The following is a 21,136-nucleotide window of genomic DNA, read 5'->3' as shown; positions in this document are numbered from 1 at the left end:
AGTAGATACCGGTGATATATGGAAGCAAGGGATATAACCAAACACTTAATTGGAAGATAAAATGGTCTGAGCTTCATGAATTATGCAGAAGGCAAAAAGAAGGCTGCTAAGATTATATACTAACAATTAGCTTTCAAATGTGGTTTAATGACGCTGTATTATAAATTCAAATCTAAAATCTTTTGAGAAATAGAAGCTGTAAAATATGCTAGAACCTAGTAATTGACCAATTAACCTCTGCCCACTCATTAGACATTCTGTATGTTTGGTTTATGGTAGTATTTTGCTTAGTGGACATGTTAAATACATTCCTAAGATTAATTTTTAAATTTATAAGATTTGGAAATGAAACCCAATAAATGTTGAAACACTTCTGTCAAGGAAGGGCCAGGTAATGGCTTTATTGATGGACCCAGTGGCCTCAGGGAAGAAAGCAAATATTCAAAAGCATGTACCATGCACCAAGGCTTTGTGGAAACTGTCTCGCTGAATGCTCACAACCATCTTTTGAAAAGGAATTCTTTCCTAGGTTTTCAGTGAAGGTGTTTACTAAATTTCACAAACTCATACATTTACTAAATGGTAGAGGTGGCATTCAAACCTTGATCATTAGAGTGCACAGCTTGGGGGAGAGAAGTATGACTTCACAACACTCAAGGAAAGTGAAGCTGATGGACGTGGGGAACTTAGCACCCCTCATTATTTCAGACTTATTCAGTGCTTATTTTCTGTTCTGCTCTGGGTTGTTAACTCTTATTTTAACTACGTAGAAAATAACTGATTAGCAAAATTTCTTTGGCCACCATGCATGACAATGTTCAGGAGTCCCTGTTCCCCGCACCCCCCCCTTCTAAGCACCAGGATATTTGTTTTTCTATTGAGTGATTGTATTGAGAACAGTTGTGAATATCTATCAGACTTGGCTGAGGTAAAAATACAAGTCAATAATAATAAGCATTATAAAAATAACAGGAGCATGGCAACCCTCTTGGGTCCCCTGCCTCTTCGGGAGCTTTGTACTATCACTTTACTATCACTCAATAAACTTTGCTGCCCACCTAAATAAATAAATAAATAAATAAATAAATAAATAAAGGAAACTTGTTCTAAGTTGGATAATTTGTCTGATTTTAGTGAGTTTCTGTTTTGTTATCGATGAAATTCAAGACTTGTTAGATTATTCTTAAAGCTTTATTACCTATTATTTATTTATTTATATTTTTTATAAAGATTTTTATTTATTTATTTGAGAGAGAGAGAGAGCACAAGCAGGGGGAGTGGCAGGCAGAGGGAGAGGGAGAAGCAGACTCCCCACTGAGCAGGGAGCCCGATGCGGGGCTCGATCCCAGGACCCTGGGATCATGACCTGAGCCGAAGGCAGATGCTCAACTGACTGAGCCATCCAGGTGCCACTATTATCTATTTTTTAATCAAAAATTAAAAAAAATTTATCTACTGAACACTAGTGTGTGTCTGGCACTGTGCCAAGTATCATAGACACAGTGGTGAGGAAAAGATGGCATTGTTGCTGGTCCCTGCTGCTGGTCCAGTAACAGTCTCCAGAAAGAATACTGGAGTTGGAGTCAAAAGATTGGAGGTCTGGCTGCTCTATTTGTTATTTTTGACCTTGGAAAAGTGATTCATTCATTCATTCATTCATTCATTCATATTTTATTTATTTATTAAGAGAGGGAAAGAAAGAGAGAGTGGAGGAGGAGCAGAGGGAGAGGGAGAGGGACAAGCAGACTCCTGGCTAAGGGTGGACCCCAATGCAGGGCTTGATCCCAGGACCCTGAGATCATCACTTGAGCCTAAACCAAGAGTCAGATGCTTAACTGACTGAGCCACTCAGATGGCCCAGAAAAGTGATTTAATCCCTCTGAAGCTAGTTTGCTTCAACTGTAAGAATAGAGTTTTGAGAGATTAACTGAGACAGGTATGTGGGAAGGACTTGGGAAACAGAAGTGCTACACAAGCTGATTGTCATGACAGGCTACAAATGCAGCGGGATACACAGGTGCTCGTGGGCTGGGAAAACACAGTAAATAGCTTTGCCTGAAAAAAAGTATGTTGTTTTTGTAGTGAATGTGGAATAGATACAGGTGATGAGCTTTCCGTAGGTAAGCGTAATCATCTCAGCACTGCTGGAGACTTGCTCAGGCCGAAGTGGGGGAGGGGTGTGGGTGGGGGAGGTGGATTGAACATGTGCACCAGGTATAAAGAGGTATAAAGTATAACCACCTTCATTTCTAATTTATTTCCCAATTAACAGTGACCTGGAGGAAGCAGCTCAAGCAGGTTGTAGTTTATTAGCCTGCACCTCAGAGCTAAGCCGTGAGACAGTGCTCTGATTACTCCACCTTGTCCTTTGAAAGACCAGTTTTCTCACCATTTTCTCATGTCCTATCTAAAGCCTTCCAGATAATGCCGACCTTTTTACTTGCCTCCTTGGAAATGAGCTGCATCCCTCCCCTGACACCACACCGTAACATCCGTTTCCCCAACTTGCTTTGGAATCACCAGTTCTGAGGATTTGTTTTTGTTTTTGTTTTTGTTTTTTGAGGTATGCCATCATGTCCTGATCAACCCCTGGAATTGTATTGGTTTTCTATTAGAAGGGGGGATACAGTGCAGTGTTTCCAAATTCTAATTCTGGACTCACAATCCAGCCTTTGATTCTGGAATGAGCCATTCACAAGCTTTGAGACCATGGGCAACTCATTCAACCTCTGAGTTCATTTTTCTTATAGGTAAAGTGAAGGAAAATGCCAACATCAGTCTCCTCGAGTTGTTTGAGAGGGTTAAATAAGACAGCACATGCAAACCCTTAGCCCAGCCTTGCACAAAGTAAGCACTCAAAAAATCATAACTGATCTTGTTTTTAAAAAGCAATAAATATTCATTAAATGAATACATTTGATTTTCCACTGCCATTTCTTTAAATGCCATGGACTGTAGGAGCAAACCAGAACTTTGAATTAATCAGATTACTTAATTTCGCTCTGATTAGTGGCTTCTTTTTTTTTTTTTTAAGATTTTATTTATTTTTTAGAGAGCGAGCGAGAGAGAAACAGCATGAGAGGGGAGAGGGTCAGAGGGAGAAGCAGGCTCCCCGCTGAGCCAGGAGCCCGATGTGGGACTCGATCCCAGGACCCTGGGATCATGACCTGAGCCGAAGGCAGACGCTTAACCATCTGAGCCACCCAGGTGCCCTGATTAGTGGCTTCTGTAAAGTGCTGAGAACTGCTTAGTACAAAGTAAACACTAAATATGTTTTTGTTATAATACATGATACATTTATTAAATATAATAAATAAGTCTAGACTGAGTTGCTTCTGAGTGTTGAGGTGAGATGGGTAGTAGCTGCCTTTCATTTCATAGGTGGAGAGGGAACACAGTGTTCGTGGGTTCACAGATGCACCAGCATCCTCCTGACCACCAAGGGCAACAGCCCCAAGGTGAGCGTCAGAGAGGGAAATGGCCCCATTGCTGGTGTGACAGAGCAGGGAAAGGGCCCAGCTTGTTTCCTCATGGCCCTTCAACATTCCACCATAATGCTTGTCATCACGATCATCTGTTTAATATTTGTCTGCCCCACCAGACTACATTTCTTGGTAAAGGCAGAAACAAGGCCTGTCCTTTCACTGTTGTATCCCCAAGCACTTGACATGGTGCCTGGCACATAGTATGCTCAATAAACAATGCTGATTGGATGGAATTAATTTTGTGACCCTTAGTAACTCAATCCCTTTGTGAGTCATCAATAAGGTGGATTTTGGTGTGCCTGGGTAGCTCAGTTGGTTAAACGTCCGACTCTTGGTTTTGGCTCAGGTCATGGCCTCAGGGTCCTAATATCAAGCCCCACGTGGGGCTCTGTGGTGCTCAGCTCTGGGTCTGCTCTATTCTTTCCCCCTCCTTCCCCTCCCCCTCTGCTCTTCCCCCGTTCCTGTGCATGCAGGCATGCTCTCTCTCTCACTGGCTCGCTCTAAAATAATAAATAATATCTTTTAAAAAAGGTGGATTTAATTTTGCAACATCAGTCTGAAGATTGGAATTGCTTGGGGCTACCTCTTGAATTCCTTTCCTGCTCTAGTGCTTCTCCCTCAATTTATACAGGTGTCTTGCTAGACCATCATACTCAGGAGCCTGAAATCTGGAAGCAGATTTCCCACTGTGCCCTGGCCATTTCCAGGATGGATGCCTCATTCTTACCCCAGAGAAGGGAGCTTAGAGAGTAGCCACCGGAAGCCAGGACTAATCATTTTACATTTTGACCTCTTTCAGTTATCCCAGTGGCCCTGTGGGCCAGGTACTGATCTCATGCTCAGAAAATAAAGCACAGAGAAGTTAAGAAACCTACCACGTGTTTGCACAGCGAATTAGAGCACGAATTAGAATCTGGTCTTTTTCACTATGTCATGCTGAGGCACAGCAGCAGCCCCCAAACCCAAACCCATGTGCACTCTATAGCTCATAAAAGAGGACCCTCTCAGTGCATGGTAGGGGCAAGTCATCTGAAGGCTTGCACAATTTTCCTTAATGAGGAATGAATAAGAGTGTCTGTATTTAAATACGTCACAAAGATGACAGCCGATGTAAAATCTTGTCAACTGGAATGCTTTCACTTGAGTAGAGTAGACGTCTGTAGTTTAACTATTCACCAGCCCTCCCAGTGACAATTTCTGTCTGGGAAACACCACTCTCAGTATCTCTTTGGCTTGGTGGATGGTATAGTTTGTTTCAGTGCTTTCCAAACTTGAACATGCATCAGAATCCCTTGGAAAGCTCATTAAAACACAGAGGTCGCTGGGCCCCACTCCCAGAGTTCCTGAGTCAGTAATGTCTGGAATAAGGCTCAACAATCTGCATTTCTAACAAGCTCCCAGGTGATGCCAGGCTGTGGGGATGAAGTTCACAGTTGGAAAACTATCAGTTTATTGGAAGCAGCTGAAGGGCATGACTTTAAATAAAGAAGAGGCAGAGGCCTTGAGAAATGAAAAAGCTGAAGTTCTGACTGCAGTCCACACCACCATGTTGAAAAGCAGCTTTCATAGAGAACATATGTGACCTCCATTTATTATTTTCTGTAGGTAAGCATTGTAGTAAAGGCTTTACACAGTTGTGATACTTCATCTTGGACAATAACCCTATGAGAAAGTTATTTCTAATATTCTTATTTTGAAAATGAAGAGGATGAGAATTTTGGATAATTAGTGATCTGCCCAGAGTTGCACAGTTGGTATGGAATGTACTGGCACTTCATCTATTTGTTCCAAGGTTCCTACTTCTAATGATCGAACAATACAATTGCATATCTTGAGACTTTCTTCAATTAGGAGTTCTGTCTTGAAATGCCATCTCTCTATTGGGGTGTATTTAGGTGCAGACATTCCAGAAAATGGAAGGAATAGCAATTGTCACCTGATTTAGCTAATCTTTGAAATTGGGTCTCCACACCAACCTTTCCAGGCTTGCGCAGGTAGATTTCCTAATTGCCTTTTTCTTCACATGAGCAGTGAGACACAGGAGAAAACACTAAACTGTCCTTTTTCTGATTAGGAGATTAACAAGACCTAGCTTCCCTTTAACCAGAAAGATCATGTAGCAATTTCTATTGCTCTGGAAAACATAACAAAATATTTATCAAATTTTCATTTCTTGGTATTTTTACTTACTCAAGCCATGAGAAATTTGTTGGTAGTACTTAAAACGAGAGAGAAGGAAGCAAAAGTAAATGAAGGGAAAGAGAAGGAAGAGAGACTAGTGAATAAACTGCCATTCTCCCCAGATAAGCTGCCTTTGTAAGAGCCATGCTGAGGCCTTGCTTTAGTCCAAGTGTCTACACTATCTGCTTTCTCATCTTGAACTTTAACTCACAAGTGTCCCTTCCTGACAACAAGGGTTTTTGGAGAGGCCCTATTAAGCAGGCCAGTGTGAATAAAGTCTCCTGTTTCCCGTTCGGCAATCCATCTGAAAATTGTGCTTTACCTGGAGTTATTTTGCTTATCAATCAAGAAGGAAATGCTGAAATTCTGAGAAACAGACTGATTTATTTACTCCAGCATTCCAGAGCCTCCTATGAATGAATCTCTGTGAATAAGGCAGTTTGCACACTGATTGAATCAGCCATTCTATTGGATAGAAGGATGGATCTCTCTGCTGACTTATTTCTCAGACTGACCAGTGTGCTGATGGTTCAAACAAGGGTAAATTCATGTTTAACATTTGGATTCAGAGGTTTTCTCTTCCTTCTTTCCATTTCTCAACCCAACATTTTTTTTTCCCATCAAGGAACAGAACATGCTTTGATTAACAGTTCCTTTTTGCTTAAAAGATATCACATTAAACAATGATGAGTGGACATTATTTTTATATAATTTGTTAATTCCAGGTCTAGTTTCAGTTTTCTTGCTCCCTTTTCTGACCTTTCCCAATGACAGGTGTGTCCTCTGGAAGAATGTCCTTGTCCTATAATCTTATACAGAAAAACAAATCACATCCCTCAGTGGCCAGGAGCATCGCATGCTTATCTTGGGATGTGAGATGGGGCTATTTTAAATCCCAGTTCACTACTCATATCATCAAGAGAAGAGTGAGAAATTGCAAAACTCCAAGAAATCCCAGCTCTGCAATTTCCAATTGCTGTGACTAGTTGGGTAGGAGATCTTGTTTTATCTTCCATAAAATGACGGTAACCTGAGTAACTTGAAATGCTAAGGCAATGAACTGTTAACCCCCTGAGAATATCCAAAACACACTTTCCAAAGGAAAAACACTCAGAAACCACCTAACATGCATTTGGTATTCTAAGAGGTGAAAGAAAGTTCACCCAACTAGAATATAAAATGGAGATTCTAAGAGAGCAAGAAAAGGCCAATATCTTTGTTGAATCCCTCCACCAAAGTAAATGGGGAAATAGTAACCAAATATGGAGTTTAGATCTGGAACATAAATATAGGAAAATACTGCTGAACTACCCAGGTAGTTGCAGGAGGGTGGTCATTTTTTTTAATAACTGTAGGAAAAAAAAAAAAAGAACTGAGATTTCTACTCTTTTTTTTTATTCTGTTATGCTGTTGTGAAGTGTTTGAAATCTCACAACCACATTATGAGGATAAAGTTAGCCCTATCAGCATTTTGTAAACAACCCTTCCCATCAAAATCCAGAAGTTCATAGGTAGCTTAAAGTTTATTAACTGGTAAAGCAGTCATTTAAATTTATGTTTGCAGATTCAAATCTTGTATTTTCTCTACTATTTTCACATGAGGAGAAATACTTATGTAAAGGATATGGGTAAGTCTAGTTATTGCTGTTTAGTTGTTCAATTTTTAATTTTTCATAGGTAGATCACATGAGTGCACACCTCAAGGTTTGCTTAGTAAACTGATTCCCTGTTAAGGAAATCCTACTCTATAGTCATCACAATGTGGAAAGATTCTGCTTATATATTCCTAAAGCTGACCACTATAGTTGATACGAAGTAAGTATTCAAAATAAAACTTGCTAAATAGAGTTACTAGAGGGTTAGACTAAGTCTAGGATCACACATTCAAATCTGGCTAGGGAGATCATATAAAAGTGTGAAGCAGGTGTAATGGAGAATAGGAAGAAGTTGGCCTTGTAACGAACCAGACTAAAAAAACAGGCCTGCCTGAAGGACATTTAAATCCAAATTTTTAAACAAACATCACCATAGTGGTCAAAATCACATCCAAGGATTCAGCCCATGGGCTGCTACATCAGTCACTGTAGGTATAATTTATAAAAACGTAGCCTTTCAGTTCCATTTAGTCTATAATTACGAACTGCTTTATTGCCTTTTTAAAAAATTCATGGCACAACATAGGAATAATGCATAGGGAAAATGTGCCTAGCAAAAATCCTATAGTTCTGGAGCTTCCTTCAAAGGAAGATCTGTGATCCAGATCTAGTGCTAGTATTGTACTTGTTTTCCTAACCACGTAGGGCCTTGCTGTGAAAAATTCTGTAGTATCTCTCTGTTTCTGAACTTCCTAAGTAGCCTTCTTAATTTTTTGTGGCTTAATCTCTTCCAGGCTTTTACTTTCATGGAATCAAATTTATTTCTCTTGGAAAATGATTCCTTTCTATATATGTGTTAATTTATGTGGAATTCATTAAGAATGAAATGTAAATGACAGATCACGTATTTTTAAAAATAACATTTGGATTGAGATTGAAGGGTGAATGCTAAATTTTGGGGAAATGAGACTACATTCAAATTGCTACATTTAATAATAAAGTAAAATTAATAAAATATATGATGAATTGACTAATTTCTTTTAGAAGGCTGATAGAATTCTCTCTGGGTTCTTCTTCTTAATTTAATAAATAAAGCTACTAGTTTCAACTAAAGTTGAAAGTCAGGAGTCATTTTAATTGTATGGGAAAAATATAAAAGATTGGAATCATATTGAAATTCCCTGAAGCTGGAAGAAGTGAAAGAAACTGTATTCACAACCTATTAATTTTAATGGACATTTCTTCCATCCAAAGGAGGGACTTGCCTTGAATTACTATAGATCCTTAGGATGTGTGGAATGGAGCCAGGTTTAAAATGAGCTTACATAAGCCCAGAGTCTTATTTTGATAAATTTCAGAGGTAGATGTGAGAATTTGCCCACCCAATCCTGATAATGCAAAGAAGATTTAACACCTGAAACTCAGGTCCTAAGAGGCAAAGGTTTGTTCCAGTTCAATTTCCATCTGAATAATTGGCTCAAGTCCCAAGCTAGAGAGAAACAATTGATCTAATCTTTTTATTAGCTGGTTCATACAACTCAAAGCATTATGGGTGATGACTTGTTAAAGATTTTTATACACAACATGTAACTAGTAATTCACAATTTCCCAATCCATTTTTAACTAATATCATAGAGGGCATTTGTTTTGGTTTCTTTCTGCAAGGCAGCAAACATGCCAGTCAAGTGTTTCTAATGCACAAGGATAGGGAGCAGGAGAAAAATGGATAAACTTTAGCAAAAGAGGAGCTACATTTTCCCTCTGGGGCTCAAGGGTAATAACAGTGCATGTTCCTAAGAGGGAAAAGGGGTGGCTTTTCTAGCTTCCAAAGCCCAGAACAGTGAATTAAAAATGTGACAATTGATCAGGTCAAATTTCAAGACTCACTGGCAGGTGACATTTGACTTAAAGGTGTGATCCATAATTATCCCAGGTCATTGGGAGACCCATGGTTTTCTCTTGCTACTGGGTTTTGAAACCCAACTTGTCCCATAAGCTATGAGGAGGAGTTTGGGCATACAAAACCACTCATTGCTATTGCTTCACTTCTGTGTCAGAGGGAAATTAGCTTCTGCTTCTATCTGTCATATAGAAGCAAAGTCGTTTTAGTTTCTGTCTCCTTAGTCAAGGCACCAAGGTTTTAATGCAGGTAAAAATCTGATAGTTCCCTCCCTTTGTAAGATACTGACTCAAAAAAGAGAATTAGCCTACTCTAACCAAACAAAAACAAGCCATCTAGACTATTACTAGCTCCACTCCTATGTATGTATCAGAGACACTTTCTCCCTCCACAGAACGTTACTCACTGCCTCCTATTGTTTTTCATTTAATTTGGCTAAGATGCCAGAAAGCTGATCTAATGCAGACCAAATAGGCAGGATTCCAGTGAACATGTAGCAAAAGGGTAACAGAAAGGAACAGCATATTCAGCTCCCCAGAGATGCCGGGAACACAGCCAGTGACCTTTGCTTCTATGGATTTAAAGTTTAGTTTGGTTCTTGAATGGCAGGGGGCATGAAAATGGTGCTGAAATGGGTCTCTTGAACAGAAGTGGGCTGGATGGGGAGGGTACACGGATTCACACTGATTATGGAATCCTATGAGTGGGAGTTGAGACACATATTTAGCACTAAAGAGCACTGGATCTAGTACCTGTGCTTAAAAAAATACACCAGGGAAAAGTGACTCAGCAGTAATTAAAGAGTGGTGTAGTCCAAATAACTTGTCAGCATGTACCCACTGTATAGAACAAAAGCAAAATAACTGATGTGAAGGGCAGTATGATTACAGAACAAATGTGTTCGTAACAAATACGAATGGCAAATATCTAATTACAACAAAAGTATTTATAAACTCTACATGTTTTTTTAATAGGACCATGGAATTTCTAACGTTTGTGTCATCAGATAATAGGGAGTAAGGGGATCCATATTCATCCTTCCTTACTCGTATGTATCTTGCATCTTTCACAGCTCAGTTCAAAAATGTTCCTTCCATTGAGGAGTCTTCCTTAATCATACACCACTCTGTCAGGTCCTCTGAAATATGCTTTCATAGCAGTGAAGACATTTCCCTCACTGCCTTTATTTTCGCTTATGTATTATTTCCATAGATGTCTGTTGAAAGTGTATCCTCCCTTTAAGATGTGGTCCCTGTGAGGGCAAGGAGCATGTTGCATGGGGACTCAAGAAGTATCAGTTGAATTCGCAGGTAATATTTGTAGTCAATATTTAGTGGGCCTGTATACTATATCCCAGGTAGTTATAAGCATTCTACACGGGTTATGGCATGTATTCCTCACCCCACTCCTTTATGGTAGGTACTCTTATTAACAACTCTCATTTCATAGATAAGCCTGCTGAGACTAAAAATTTAAGTCACTTGCAGAGAGTAACACAATGAGTAAATAAGGGATCTGAAATTTGAACCCAGACAGTCCTATTTCAGAGTCACCACACTAAAGATTGATGGTACACTAGGATTTATATGTTCCCTTGAGAGGGTAAAATTCCCTCTTGTTTTGAGGGGGAGACATTTAGGAATATGAATATGCACCGTGCAGCGGAAGGAACAGTGACAAGAATGGGGCAGGGGCAGTGGTCAAATAAGAGATAATGGCCTGAGCTCAGAGAAGGCGGGGATGATAAATATGGCACTGAGCCTTTATAAAGAGAGAGTCAGGCCTATTAGGCAGGGGAAGAGAAAGAAAGGGGGAAGGTAGACAGGGGGGGAGCCCTTTGTCTACACAACATTATATTCAGTAAGTGCCAAGTTAGACAGCTTGAGGGATCTCATCTTTTCCCTCTGGACCTTTCCTGCTAACTTTGATTTTACTTCTTTTGAGAAAGAGCCACTTTGTGAAGTGAGAGGGACTCACGTTAGATTTTAAAATAAGCTAGTACAAATATCCAAACTCTCAACTTCTCAACTGTAAAATAGGTAAAACAATGTCAGCCTCATTAGGTGATTATAAGGATTAAATGAGAGAATTCATATCAAGTACCTGAAACAGTGCCCTATATGATAAACTCATGGAACGGAACTTTCATCAGAGAGGAGAAAGTTCTAAGTCAGGGACAGGTGAGGGAGGCAGAGACTCTGGAGAGCGCATACTAGAGATAATGTGGAAGACTTCATGAGACATTAGATAGAAATAGGGGAATTGAACTAGTGTCACATCATGGCCAGGAGAGGTTTGGGATGGTACACCAGTTTTTGAATTAAAACAGCTATGGAGGTGGTGACAGAAGACCACACAGAGCACTTGCTCAAGTACTCTTTAAGAAACGAATGAATGGGGCACCTGGGTGGCTCAGTTGGTTAAGCGACTGCCTTCAGCTCGGGTCATGATCCCAGGGTCCTGGGATTGAGTCCCACATCGGGCTCCTGCTCTGCGGGAAGCCTGCTTCTCCCTCTGCCACTCCCCCTGCTTGTGTTCCCTCTCTTGCTGTGTCTCTCTCTGTCAAATAAATAAATAAAATCTTAAAAAAAAAAAGAAAAGAAACGAATGAATGCAGCAAGACACCCATACTGCTCTTGGCTACAGCCCTTTGGCAGTGAGCTTCCTGTTGGTTTTGGGTTGTGTGAATCTTCCAGTTTCTGTCGTCCGGGAAAGCGTCTAACGTTGAGAAACCTCATTATTCACTAATACAAGAAACTGTGAATAATATTTCTTCCTAATGCTTAATTTTGTTTGGTTCTTCGTCTTTATAGTGGGCAGAGGCAAGAGGCGACTCAGAGCATTCCATTTTGTTTTTGCCAACAGGATCAGTAAAATTTGGGGAAGGGAGAGCTTGCACCCATCAGCAAAGCTAAGTTTTCAGATTTATTTCTGTCTTCTCTAACTTACGGGAAATGAGTTTCTTTCCGCAATTAAATGCATTTATAATGAGAGTTTCATTACGATGTAGAGATGATATGAAATTATATTCTGTAGATCATCTTTGTGCAGCACTATTTTAAATTTCAGAACATATATATAGTTAGTTAAGTCTTAAAGGCATGAATTTTGAAATCAGCTTTGTTTTCTAGCTTCTCTGCTGTGCCCTTGGTCAAGCTCCATAGCTTAGTTGAGCCTCAGGTTTCTCATCTTTAAAATGAGAAATTTTTTTTAAATTCTTTAAATTTAAATTCTTTAAATTTAAAATACAGAAATTATATCACCTCCTCTTCAAAATAAAAGCACATTATATGATGGTTTGTTTTAATCTGGAGACAAGATACTTAAGGAGCCTACCCTCATGTCCTGCATACAATTAGGTGTGTAACAAAAGGTAACATGGTTACAGTACTTACAACTTTAACATTTCTCAACTGGGGAAGAAAATGTAAATTTGCTGGTTTACATAGGTAGGTAAAACGAATTCTTTCTATTTCCCCATTAACCTCTGTAGTGGACTGTGGCTGAATCTATCCCACCCGTTGTAACAATGGGAGAGACTGATCCTCTGTTCTAGATGTGGGCTTGATGGCTATAAACCAGTCTTGGTGTTCCCCCTCCCCTTCCAGGGACTAGTTCAGGAATGGGAGGGCATAAGGCAACTGAACCAATGAAAAGAAAAGAAAGGTTTACTGGAGGATTTGGGGTTAAAAAAAAAAAAAAAGTCCCCATCTTTCCTTCTGGATGTGAATAAAGAAACATGGAGCCTTGTTGCTACTGGCAGCCCAGAACAAGATATCACTGACAAGATTTTGGCTGGCTTGCTTGATATCTCTCTCTTTCTCTCTCTCTTTCACTTCCCATGCCTCTATGCATGCTTGCACAGACCAGATACATTAAAGGTGGGTAGAAAATCGGGCGCCTGGGTGGTTCAGTCGGTTAAGCGGCTGCCTTTGGCTCAGGTCATGATCCCAGCATCCTGGGATCGAGTCCCGCATCGGGCTCCCCTCTCTGCGGGGAGCCTGCTTCTCCCTCTCCCTCTGCCTACTTGTGTTCTCTCTCTGTCTCTCTGTCAAATAAATAAAATCTTTAAAAAAAAAAAAGGTGGGTAGAAAATCAAAAAGGTATCATTAATAAAGTTCAAAATAGTAATTTCAATAATTTCAGATAAAATTCAACATAGGACAATAGTAAGATCATGTATTATTCATATATATTTTTATATATGTAAGTATATATATGTTTTTATCTATATAAAATATAGATATATAGAAATATAGAGACAGTTTTCCAAAATCAATAATCCTGTAAGAATAATGTGATCCTACAGTAATTTTAATAAAAATGCCCTCCATTTATTTAAGTTACTTATGTTTTATCAAATGGCTTTCATGCCTTTTATTTCATTGCCTTCTACAACGTCAGAAGGCATCTGAAAGGCCAGGCAAGGACTTATCATCTCGCAGATTAACAAAATTGAGACACAGAGAAATTCTTTTCCCAAAGTTGCAGAACTTTTCAGAGGCTGAACTTGACTTTTGGCTTCTTGAATCCAAACTGTACTCTGTGGCTTGCTCTGCCAATGACAGAACTGAGGAAAGATATTTTAAAACAGCTTCACATGCAATCTGTGATTAAATTGTGCAACTCAGAGAGAGAAACCTAGGTTTAGGTTCCAGCTTTAGTTAGTCCCAGCTCTACCACTAACTAGCTTATATGACCCTGTGGAAATTACTGACATTTCTGGGTTTCTTTGTCTGCATATAAAAATGAGACATCATGGGGTGCCTGGGTGGCTCAGTCATTAAGCGTCTGCCTTCCGCTCAGGTCATGATCTCAGGGTCCTGGGATCAAGCCCCGCATTGGACTCCCTCTTCCGCAGGAAGCCTTCTTCTCCCTTTCCCACTCCCCCTGCTTGTGTCCCCTCTCTCATTGTGTCTCTCTCTGTCAAATAAATAAATAAAATCTTTTAAAAAAAATGAGACATCACAAGAAAAAAATTGTAAGTATGTACAGTGATGGATGTTAACTGAACTTATGACAATCATTTTGCAATATATACAAATAACAATCATTATGTTGCAAACCTGAAACTAATATAATGTTAGGTCAATTATACCTCAATTTTAAAAAAAGGAGCTAAAAAGTGCAACTACAAGAAAAAAGAAGTGTTAATTAAAAACCACAAAAAATGATGTTGAGGTGAAGTTTCCTATCCTTACACCTGAGAGAGGCACAAACCAGGCAAATGGACCAGCTGGTCCCCGTGTCAACTACAGAACCTTCAGTCTAGTTCTTAAGGCAGCAGCCAATACTCCTTCAGGGTTGGGACTCATTTGCATTCCCTGGGCTAGCTCCTTGCTATTGAGTGTGGTCCGGAGCTCAACAGCTCTGGCATCACCGGAAAATTTGTTAGAAGTGCAGAATCTCAAGCCTCACCCTAGACCTACAGAATAAGAATCCACACTTGAGCAAGATATGTAGATAACTTTGATGCACATTAAAGATTGAGAAGCACTGGGTTACATCATCTCTTAGATTCCCTTAAAGTTCTCAAAGTCAATGACTGTAGGACTGAAAAAAAAAAAAGGAATTTTTTAAGGATCTTGGATAGCTCTTCAAGGCTGCTAAGCCAGGTCTTCAACATCTATATGGTAAAGGGGTAGAGGAGTTCACTGGTAATTTTTTGTGCTCCCTTTTCATAATGCTGAATTAATCACAATCAAGGCACTGACTTGATTTGATAAACCCCAGGGGGACAGTGAACTGGAGAGGGAGCAATTAAATCCACTTCAACCAGGGATCCCTGTCCAGTGGTGGCCAACAATTCCTGTACATTTAGTCAATTACACAGTGAATTACTGCAGTGAGAATTTGCCAAATGCACCATCCACTCTCACAACCCAACCCTTGTTGGGAGACTGCTATTAATCTGACACATCCTTATCAAACATCTCTCTGTTCCATCTTAACACCAAAGAACCCTTGGCTCTGAGATCTGTTGCTGATGGTGGACAGTAAATGATTTAACTTTACAAAACGCAGGCTGTAGGTTGAGTTAGGAAATGAAGAAATTATGAATTTAAGGAGATAGGAAAGAGCTATGGTGAGTGCTGTGAATTGTGTAAGACTGATGAATCACAGACCTGAACCTCTGAAACAAGTAATACATTATATGTTAAAAAAGAAGAAGAAGAAGAAGAAGAAGAAGAAGATAGCAGGAAGGGAAAAATGAAGGGGGGGAAATTGGAGGGGGAGATGAACCATGAGAGACTATGGACTCTGAGAAACAAACTGAGGGTTTCAGAGGGGAGGGGGTGGGGGGATGGGCTAGTCCAGTGATGGGTATTAAGGAAGGCATATATTGCATGGAGCACTGGGTGTTATATGCAAACAATGAATCATGGAACACTACATCAAAAACTAATGATGTAATGTATGGTGATTAACATAACATAATAAAATAAAATAAAATAAAATAAAATAAAATAAAATATTAAAAAAAAGAATATCAAATCTAAGCTGATGCTTTGCTAAAGAATATCAGCTAGACTCTGTGTCAAATAAATTCAATAAATCCAGGAATGGGCTGGGGTTCCGCATTTCCTAAAGTATTGGTGATTCTGATGTTGTAGTCTGAGGATGACCCCCTATAAAATGCTACTATGGGACAGTGGATGGTAAAAATTCAAGTAAAGCACTTGTAAACTCTTGGTAAATGTTAGTTTTTTAGATATATTAGTAGTAGTTCAGAAGTGCTTTGTTCAATGTTACATACTGGGTAGGAGCAGGATGGAACAATTTCCAATGCACCAGAATGGTTTCCTGTTTACTAATATTTGTCAGAGTACTTTGTTGAAAAATGCAAGGGATTGAGGAAGGATGCAGATCAAATTATTATGTATTGTCAAGTCAGGGAGTGAAAGGCAGTGCGGCACAATGGGCAGGTTATGCCACAGAATTGGGGTCTTTGTTATTTAACTGCTTTGTGTCCATGGACTAGTCAGTCTATTTCTCTGGGTATCGGTTTCTTCATTTATAAAATGAGAAGATCAATTCATATTCTTTTAAGGGTTAAAATACTGTTATTCTGTCATAGCTATGTATATCCTGGCAGGATAGAAGAGCTCCTTGCTCTTTTGTTTCCCCTGAAATGGAATGTGTCTTTTACTCTGTGAAGCTTTTCCAGAAGATGCATTTAAAATTAACACCTCAGTAGCAAGAAACTCAGTAGCATGTATCATGTATACTATGTACTATTCATTCTGATTATGTCACATAATTTAAAAGAATATTATAGGGGCAGTGGACTGTTCCATCAGACTGATGGAGACAGTGCTTCTGAATTTAGAAACAAATCTTGAGAAATGGGAAAAGTCAGAGTTCTGCCCTTGCAATCGTTTTCACAATAAACATCAATTTTGAGGTTGCAATCCTTTTCACGATAGACATCAATTTTGAGGTTAGTGCTTAAGAAATGCTTACTTTCCAAGTACTTCCTCATATTTCCTCCTGCAATCCTTAAAACTATCTTTTGAGGGTAGAACAGTCAGCCCTATTTTACAAATTAGGAAACTGAGGCTCAGAGAGCTTTCTCAGGCTGACATATCTAATAAGTGAGAATTATGGGGCTTAAACACAGGACGGTCTCAAATTCAGAATCGAGTAGGTTTGATGAAGCCGGGTATGTCTGTGCTCTTAACAGCTGTGGTACTCTCCAAGAGCAATAATTTGGTAAACTTGCTGAATGATCAACACATTTGTGATGTTCCTTCTAAATCTTGTCCCTTGTGAGAAAAGTTTAAGGCTGCCCTGCAGCTGGCTACAGTGAAGCGAGCAACGTGTATCTGAAAGACTCAAACAGGAATGCAGCCCATGTTGCTGGCATCAGGGGACCAACATTCCCAACTGCTGAAGTAAACAACCCTGACATGAGTGAGGAAATGTAAAATGCTTCAGAAAGCAGTATTCACTGTTGAGGACTCTTACCACAGTGCACTCTCAGGGTGGCACCTGGGTTAGCAGGCTTGCGCTCCAGGATTCAGAGATGCTTACCCCGCTAGGGAGTCATAGCAGTATCTGGGACTCAGTGGAAGAAACTGGCTATGGGGTCTTTGAAGCTGGTTCAGCTTCCAGAAATTTTCTACAGCAGAAGTTAGTAGTAGTATTGAGAGGCAAAGAGACAGCTTATTTATTGCTGAGGGAGATTTCAAAATTATGTCAGGTTCCATTTTTGTTATGTCTCTCTTGGTGCTCTTTGCCAAAATTAAACAAGCATCAAGCAATTCTGTAAACCTTTTCTCAGCAGAGGCCATAAAAAACTCCTAATTTCTTTAGGATCACAAGACTTGCTGGAGGTTCTTTAATTGTTTTGTTTTGTTTTTAAATAATTTAATATTAATAGAAAGATGGTTAATAAAAATTTAATGCCAGTTCTTAATTCCCAGAGCTGCCCATGGAACACACAGTTTTCTATTTTTCAACAATTCATAATCTTTCCAGAGTTTTCTGAGTAATAATTGTATTCATTATACTACAACTGTTACTACATTTCCTAAAATCTGAGATTTTATTTTTATTTATTTATTTATTTATTTAAAGATTTTATTTATTTATTTGACAGAGAGAGACACAGCGAGAGAGGGAACACAAGCAGGGGGAGTGGGAGAGGGAGAAGCAGGCTTCCCGCCGAGCAGGGAGCCCGATGCGGGGCTCGATCCCAGGACCCTGGGATCACGACCTGAGCCAAAGGCAGACGCTTAACGACTGAGTCACCCATGCACCTCTAAAATCTGAGATTTTTAAAACTACAAAATACATTAATTTACTGGCAGGTTTTTATTAAGGAGAAAAGGAAAGAAATTATATGTTTACAGTATAGGTAAGTATCATACTAACTTCAGGAGCTCTTCAAAAGTGAAGCTTTGTCTTAAAATTGAAAACTATTGCATGTCTTTGCTTAAAGACTATGGTAATAATCCACAAGTTGTGCTTGACTTCCAGTACCGATTTAAGCGACATGGTATTGGTATATGTTAGCGGTACTGTATTTCGAATTCTAGAATGGAATGGAGCACCTGAAGAGGTAATGTATTACTAGTGCTTTGAAAAACCACAAAGTATTATATATATACTTTTTCTGTTGTTTGCTAAATTTTGTTTACTGGCAACACGGGCCCTCTGACAGAACAAATATGTTTTCAAAATTTAACTCTTTGGTTGTGGTTCTCATTCTACAAAAAAAAAAAACAGATTGAAGGGAAATGAGTCATAGTTGGTAAACATTGGCCTCCTTGTAGGACAGGAGATAACCAGTTTCTCTGATTAAGAAGGGACTCAACACATGATCCCACGGTCCTGGGATGGAGCCCCACACCGGGCTCCCTACTCTGCGGGAAGCCTGCTTCTCCCTTTCCCACTCACCCTGCTTGTGTTCCCTCTCTGGCTGTCTCTCTCTTTGTCAAATAAGTAAAATCTTAAAAAAAAAAAAAAAAAAAAAAAAAAAAAAAGAAGTGACTCAACAGAGAAACTGACCAGGCAATGGACAAGAACATGGCAGTAAGATTCAAGAGGTTTTGGTCCTGAAAATGTGTTTCGTCAGTGAATGCCTAGGTGTCTGTTCCATTTACTCATTTATAAAATGGGTTATATTTACCCTCTATGTATCTGGTTATTTTTGAGATAATTGAAGGACATTGAAAAAGTATAAATACTATACCAGGACACAATATTATCATAATCTAATGGACCTGCCTACTTGGCTACTTACTACCTTCTTTATAGCTTACATTTAATTTACATTCTGATTTATCCAATGTAAGAATTATATCTTATTTAGATGAGTTAATTTTAGAATAGGACTTGGATTCCTAGTACTTTTAGTTGTTCCTAACCCAGGAAATTGTTTTATAATATTTCTCTCTATAGCCATTTTTCCACATTTTTCCAAAAGGAACATTATTAAATAAAATGGTTTTCTTTTTTAAGATTTTATTTATTTATTTGACGGAGAGAGAGACAGCAAGAGAGGAACACAGCAGGGGGAGTGGGAGAGGGAGAAGCAGGCTTCCCGCCGAGCAGGGAGCCCGATGAGGGGCTCGATCCCAGGACCCTGGGATCATGACCCGAGCTGAAGGCAGACGCTTAACGACTGGGCCACCCAGGCACCCAAAATAAAACGGTTTTTAACCACAGAGTATGATATAAACTCTGTGCAACTGTTTATAAATTTTAAATTAATAAGCAATTACTTGTAGTAGAAATAAGTGATAGGAGGTTTAATCAAAAGGAAGCTATGGAACTAACGAATTTCAGGCAAGAAAGCTCAGTAAACATTCTAGAACCACATGATTTTTAAGGTGGTTGAGGTCTTGGAGATCACATCCTTATTTTGCAGGACAGGTTGACTTCTCGATATTATAAGTATGGCTTAAGTGTCAGAATTAAAACTTAAATCTCGAGTCATCTGAATTTCAGGTTGCTGCACCAAGTTAGAGGATTAATTTTTTCATGGGGAACTCTATCTGCAGGGATCCATGGGCAGTGTTGCTATGGGTATGTTCAAGTTAAAAAAAAAACAACAACAGTAGAGGTCTCTTTGTCTAACTGTATCACTGGTGACAACATCAACAAGAAGGTCAGACAGCATGGGCTTGACTGCTCCCAAGGCAGACCAGTTACTATTCAGCCCACACCATTCTCTCCCTCTTTCTCTCTTCTTCCCTCCCTCTCCTTACTCCCTGCTTCCGTCCTTCCTTCTTTTTCTTTCTGATAGCAATAATTATGAGAATATAAGCAATAATTACCAAAAATGTGCTATTTATATGTAATTGAGTTATTCTGGCTAGGTGATATATGAAGCATTGGGATAAGTAGGAATTGTATCTGTGTGTGGTTTGTGTCTGTATGGGTGTGGTAGGTATGGTGAGTAAGTGTGTGTGTGTCTCTGTGTAAGAAAGAGAGATTGTAATAAATGGGTCTAGGCTCATACTGGCAAATTGAGTGGGAGTATGTATATATATCACACTTACACCCTGTTTTAAATTTTAAAAGTAATATACGCTCATTATAACAGTTCAAACACTACAGAAAGATATAGAATGAAAAATGGAAGTCTTTTATCATCCCATCCCACTCTCCAAATGTAACCACTGGGAAAATGGATTTTTAACATGTAAAAATACAATAATGCTAGTGCTATTGGTTTTACCCCTGGAAAAATATAAAGTTGATCATTATCTTGCACTAACAATAATATATTATTTAAGATGGATTAAATGTAAAACACAAAATAATCAAAAAGTATGAAAAGGAAAAAAAAAACTTTCAGAAAAATTCATTAGACCATATGCCTAACTTAGAGTTTCAAGAGGAATTTTTATACATTCCAGAAAATGCAGAAATTACAAAAGTATAAATAATTAGACAATATAAAAATTGAAAACTTGTTATGGAATGAGTGAGAACTTGGGAAAAATATCTGCAATGCACATACTAATAAATGGTTAGTATATTTATTATATTTAGACCTCTTGAAACTGAAAAAAGAGAAATGGATAAGAGTAATCATAGACAAGGGGCTCCTGGGTGGCTCAGTCTGTTAAGCATCTGACTTGGGCTCAGGTCATGATCTCAGGGTCCTAGGATCAAGACTGGTGTTGGGCTCCCCACTCAGTGGGGAGTCTGCTTGTCCCTCTGCCCGCTCCCAATGCTCTCTCTCTCTCAAATAAATAAATAAAATCTTAAAAAAAAAAAAAAGAGTAACCATAGGCAACTCACAGGGAAGCTGATTTCACCACATTAACTATATGAAAAGTTATTAAATTGCTTAAGAAATGTGGGAAATACAAGTTAACATAAGATTATACCCATAATAAATTGTGAAGAACAATCAATAATCAATACTGTTGAAGGGAAAATGAGAAAGAGAATCTGCTCATATAAAAGTATAAACAGATGAAACAGATGCGTGAAAAAAAATGACTATAGGGACACCT

General features: G+C 39.0%; 1 protein-coding gene across 3 annotated transcripts in view; it reads right to left on the bottom strand.

Annotated features, from left to right (window-relative positions):
* GABRB2 (gamma-aminobutyric acid type A receptor subunit beta2) overlaps window positions 1–21,136 on the bottom strand; it is a 249,929-nt gene that overhangs the window by 7,599 nt on the left and 221,194 nt on the right. The window lies entirely within an intron of this gene.

Source organism: Mirounga angustirostris, unplaced genomic scaffold (assembly GCF_029215605.1).
Source record: "Mirounga angustirostris isolate CCGP_5_RB_7025 unplaced genomic scaffold, mMirAng1.0.hap1 SCAF_7, whole genome shotgun sequence".
NCBI classification, from domain to species: domain Eukaryota; kingdom Metazoa; phylum Chordata; class Mammalia; order Carnivora; family Phocidae; genus Mirounga; species Mirounga angustirostris.
Note: the sequence above shows the minus strand (reverse complement) of the source record. Positions and strands in the feature narration are given on the sequence as shown.